We start from the raw sequence: 6,008 nt of genomic DNA on the forward strand, positions 1-6,008 counted from the left end.
ATAACTTTTATGCAGCATATTTACTTTTGAATCTTGAAATAACTTATCACTTTTGCTGTTTATAAAAAGGAAGCTATTATGAGAATCTTTTCTAAGGCGATTCTAGAGTCTAATCCACAGCAGTTACTATCAAGTTGAGCCTTTTTATTGTTATAGCTGTAAAGATTACAACTTTAGAGAGAGAATATATTTCAAGATATTGTCTTACACAGCATTTTTTTTTTCGTAACTTGAATGTAATGCATATTCTAATACTAAATCTAAAGATTGTTTCAACCTAGGTTTTTCACAATAATTTAAACTTGATAATTTTTTAAACCTATTTAAAAATTAACCTTTCTTTAATATATGTAAATATTTTTTATAAAAACAATATGATATGTTCATATCAAAAATTGTGATCCTGATTATTGGAAGAAATATTTGTTGTATATACAAGTGTGTGGTTGTATATATTAAATTTCCTTTAAACTTATGTGGAACACAATTTATGTACATATAGTTTAGCTGTTTCCACAAGGATTTGCTGCAATTAAAGAAAAGCACCTTCTTAATTGTATTAGGAGAAAATCCAGTCCTTAAGTTTTTAATTTTTCACCATAGAAATGCAATGAATAATAGTTACACTTTTGTTAGGATAAAAGTACTTCAGCTCTAAAAACATTTTCAGTTTTAATTCCTTATTCAAAGAACTACATGAATATTGAATTTTAGAATTCTAAAAGACATACGATAGTGTTATAAAATACTATCAGCTATTAATTTGAAATAGTACAAAAAGGATCCTTTTTGTACTATCAGTAGCTTAGTATCTTTTATTTTGCTATAATTACCAACATTGATCAGCAAATATTTCAAGATGCAGCAAATCAAGATAATCTATCCTCGCATATGTATATGCCTGCTTAAGTAGTTATGTACCTATTACGTATATCAGTTGAAAATAATAATTGGAGATATCAGATGTTGAATTTGTCTAAAATGAATTGTCAAGATATAAAATTCAACAAATTAAAATTAATGACGTAAAAATCATATCCCCAACTAGAATAAACGGCTTGCTTTTCTCTCATACATTAAATAGACAGATACCCTCCTGCAACGAGTTGATTTTTTATAAATTGATTGATTTTTTCAAAATTTGATAAGTAGTTAAGTAAAAAATGCCTGGTCAGTTTTGTAAGACTCCCCCCTCTTTATATGAAAAAACAAATCCTATAACTGTAATATTACAACAAAGAAACTAATTATCCAGTGAAGATATTGTGCAACATTTGTCATAATATAAATTGATCAATGCCCAAGGCGAATTGTTTGCCGAAATATACCAGTGATAGCATTTGCAACTATTTTTGAGTGTGAAAGGAACCAGCAATAGGGATTAATGAATATTGGGATGACCAAATAACTGGCTAGATTTAATAAAAAATTTAATATTTTATTTTTAAATATACATTAGAAATTGTTTTCACACATATTTGTTAAGTTCTAAATTTTGTTAAGCTGAAAGACAAATTTATATTATTTTATAATAATGACTAAAATTACTTATATACAAAATTTCGAAGATTTTTTTTTTCCTTTGCCATTCTGCTGAATCACTACTCATTACACCCCTGTACGAATCGCAGCTTTTCTTAGCATATTTACTTTAGAACTGCGCAACCACAGAGCATAAGTAGAAATTGTTTGGTATTTAACACAGTATTTTATTTTTGGTTTAAATTTGTATCTCTTCTTTCTTCAGGTGGATTTGTATACAAGCTGACCTCATACATACTGATTTTTTTTTTTTTTTGAAATTGCCAGTTTTTTCAGGACCTTAGAAATATGGTAATTTTATCTTTATAGACTCAGAAAATAAAATGACTATTTCTTACTAAGGACTATTCCTTACTGTTCTTATTAATATGTATATGCATAAAATATTTGCATACAATAGGAAAAATGGTTCAGAATTTTGACGTCATTCTTATGCTATTAATAAATGCTTTTCACAGAGCTACAGAATTAGCCTATTATAAGGGTTTATTTCGGAGATTACCATTTTATTTAAATTAGCTGAAACTTTAAATGAATTAGTTCTAAAACTGAAACAGATTTGTGAGTGTATGACTGTTGGTCAAATCAGTGAAAAATATATAATTGAGTGTTGCATGTAAATATTTTCTAAAAACTTACTTCCTTCACAATGTCAGTACAACTATAAACATTCCAATGTGGATATGGATGGCTTTATCACTTATTTCTATTTGCCTTTTACTCTAGTATAAATTAACTGATTAAATATGTTACACTTTCTGTATATTTTGATGTATAAAATTAAAATTCGAAATCTAAGGTTTACTATTTTAACAGCAACATATTTGTGCCAAAATTTTTCAAAAAAACGAAACACTTATTGTTGTGATCTGCATAGAAACAAAGAAAACATGTAGAGACAAGAAATGTAATTGTCCCCAAAACTTCTTTTTATGTCTTTCAACCTGCAGCCTGAGAGCTTCTGAACAAAATGAAAAAATTTCAAAAATTTATAAGCACACACTATTGTAAATATATTGCTTCTCGATCGTATTTTCTATGATTACTGCTATGAATTTCAGATAATGAAAAAACTATTATTTATAATACGCTGCATTTGAGTAATCACCAACTCTCTATCTTTGTAGATTTCATCAGAAATACTAGTGATGATTCAATGTTTTTTTTTTGTTGGCATTTATAAGTACCTTTTCCACGTGGTTCGTAAAATTCCAATTTGATCACTTTATGATGTGCTTCATAATTTCAGATTTTACTGTAAATCTAAATATCATAATTATTTATATTTTCTTAAAGGCTGTTTCTACTAGTCTTTTCTATGTAATTTTGACAATCCCATATTTTTTCATAGTTCACACCATAACTGTTATCCATTATAATAATTATTATTTGATTAATGTAATTAACATATTATACTAAACATAGCTGTAATTAATGTTATCAGATGTAGCTGTATTTGTAATAAAGTCCTTATTACTAAGCTAAGAAGTCTCTTACTTTACTTAATAAGCTGGTCTTTATTTTAATAATTATGTCACTGACCCATTCCCTTATAGTAAGTCCAGATAGACAGGCTTTAGTGGGCCTGTAGGGTTGAAGGATTAAGCGATGAGTGGTGCCTTTATACCAGCAGGCCTAGATCTTTTGGTTTTGGATCAGAGTGTGGGCATGGTTTTATTACATAGAGGCTAACACAAGTCTACTTTCCAGGTCTGCTGGCCACCTGCAACGACAGACTCCGTATTGTTTCTTGGATATTATAAAGACGCGAGAGTTTCAAACCGTAAATTTAAGTCACTTTTTGACGCACTTTGCTTTAGTTGTAGATCAAACCCTAATTTTTTTTTTAAATTTAAATATTTAATTCAAATTTATATTACTCATTAAATTATGTACACATTTTTGCACATTTGAGGAGACAACATTCATTTAATAATTATTAGAGAGAGAACCATTCAAGTTACACAAAATAGACAAAGGAATAACATAAAAAGTTTTTATGTTACACATATATTTCTTTCTTTTAATAAATAAATTTTTGAGAAGAAAGGAAAACATTTTTTGAAAATTATCAGTTTTATTCATTTTTGAATAGATTCTAAAAAAAATATATAATTTTCTGCAAGTGTACGGATAAAATTTAGCAGTTAGAACACTAATGTTTATCGAAATATCATATTTGCCATCAACAAGCGGCCCTTAGTTGTCAGCCAATCTATTCAAAAGGGTGGTACGCTGTCTTAGTCTTTTTATTTTTGATTGCATGTTTATCACAAAATAGAAACCTCCCCAGAATTTTTTTTTTAAAAATGAAAACTAGGGCAAATTCAGTATTCAAGGGTATTTATTAATCTCGCTAAAATTATTAATATAAGCTATCTCATCTTTGAATTTCCACCTGATCATTCTTGGTACTTTGGAAAAATACCTCGATGGAGTCCTTAGCCCAATATCTTGAGGAAAGGGCAGGCGGCTCTCATGCTTTTTATAGTGGTCACATCAAATCCTTCACCTTTCAGCAGGAAGGAAGATTCTTTCCCGAGTGTCACAAGCGCAATGCCAATCAGGCCTCCCACAACCATATTCCCAGATGCTTCAGTTTTCTTAATAACGAGACTTTAGGGAAGCCGTATTTGGTTTTATAGAGATAACCAAATTTTAAAACCCAAGAGAAATTTTGTAACAATAACCAATGTAAAAGAGATCGAGAAACAACAGATTTACAATAAAATCAGTGCGCATTGAGCACATCAAAGGACAATTCAATTTTTTTTTAATTCTCCAAAAAAAGAAGGGAAGTCATTGCGTTCAGAAGCTTTCGCAGGCCACAAGCTGTGCATCCCTAACAGGATTGGCAGGTTTTTGACGGTTTAAACCAGGGGTGTCAAACTCGCGGCCCGAGATGAACATTTTTGTGGCCCAGTCATTATATCCGAAGCAAAGTAAAAATAAAATAGAAATGTGCATTAGAAACAATCCAGCATATAAAATTATAATAAATTTTATTTATACGGATCATTTTAAATCGTACTCGAGAAATGTAAAATTCTAATTGGCTGAAATGGAGTCCATTTCACACTAAGCTATCAATTAGATAGTACATATTCAGGTTCATCCTACTATAGTGAGGTACATTGGTTATCTTGCTCCCAGCTTTTCAAACAATTCTGGGATATGAAAGAAGAATTACGTAAGTTTTTACAAACTAAAAATCAAGATAAAAGCTTGTTCTCCGATCAAATACGGTTGCAAGGTTTATCTTTTATGGCTGATGTAACCAAACACTTATCCAATTTAAATTTATTGTTACAAGTCAAGGATCAGATCATTACGAACATGTTTGACATAATTAAAGCATTCAAATGCTAACTATTTCTTTGGGAAACGTAACTGAAAAATGAGGATTTAACTCACTTCCCAACGTGCAACAAGAACAAATCTAGTTTGTTCTTGTTGATTTATACGCAGATGAAACTGCATCGTATCAAAAATACGCAGAAAAAAATTTCAAATCTTAAGACAGAATTTGAAACAAGGTTTAAAGATTATAATTCTTTGGAAGACAAATTGTGTTTGTTTTCTTCAATTTTCTCAATAAATATAGACTCAGTATCCAGTTACATGTAAATGAAAGTGATTGAGATTCAGTGTGACTCAAATTTGAAGGCAAAAGTCATTGAAGTGGGTGCCTGAATTTTACGAATATTTACCGGCAAGGTTTGAAAATACTCGAAAATTCACATATGAAATTATTTCCATGTTTGGATGTACTTATCAGTGAGAGCAATTATTTTCTGTTAAGAATGGAAATAAATCTCCTGTTCGAAACCGTATTAATTACGCTCACGTTGAGTCAATTTTGAAAGTAGTTTTGGGCAATAAAATTTCTCCCAATATAGAAAAGATAGTAAGTAGAAGAGAAGAGATGTCAAAATATCAGGACATAAACAATAATTTAACTTTATGTATGTTTATTACAATTTAAAATAAAAATATTTGTTTTCTATGAACATTGATTTTTCTTCTTTTTTTTTTGCGGCCCACCTAAAGTTAAGCATTGTTTATTTGGCCCAAGTTAGCTTTTGAGTTTGACACCCCTGGTTTAAACAGTCACGTCAAAAACCTTACTGTCAAAAACCTATACCCATATATGAAATTTAATTAATATTAATACATAAAATTTATATATTTTTTTATAAAGGATAGTGTTTCTAAATATGTTCTAGAAAAAATAAATTTAAAATTTTGAAGAAACACTTATATTTTGAATAGTAACCAAAATCTTGTACTTTTGAAAGCTCACATCTTTTGTAATATTATGTATTCATTTTCATGTGTTATTGAAAATCTGCAGTGATATTATTAAGAAATTTATTTATAACCAAATTTAGTGTATAGTATAGATTATACTAAAAATTAGACATTTTTAAAGATAAACATTAGCAGTTTTGTACATTAGACATCTT

Source organism: Parasteatoda tepidariorum, chromosome 9, assembly GCF_043381705.1.
Source record: "Parasteatoda tepidariorum isolate YZ-2023 chromosome 9, CAS_Ptep_4.0, whole genome shotgun sequence".
NCBI classification, from domain to species: Eukaryota; Metazoa; Arthropoda; class Arachnida; order Araneae; family Theridiidae; genus Parasteatoda; species Parasteatoda tepidariorum.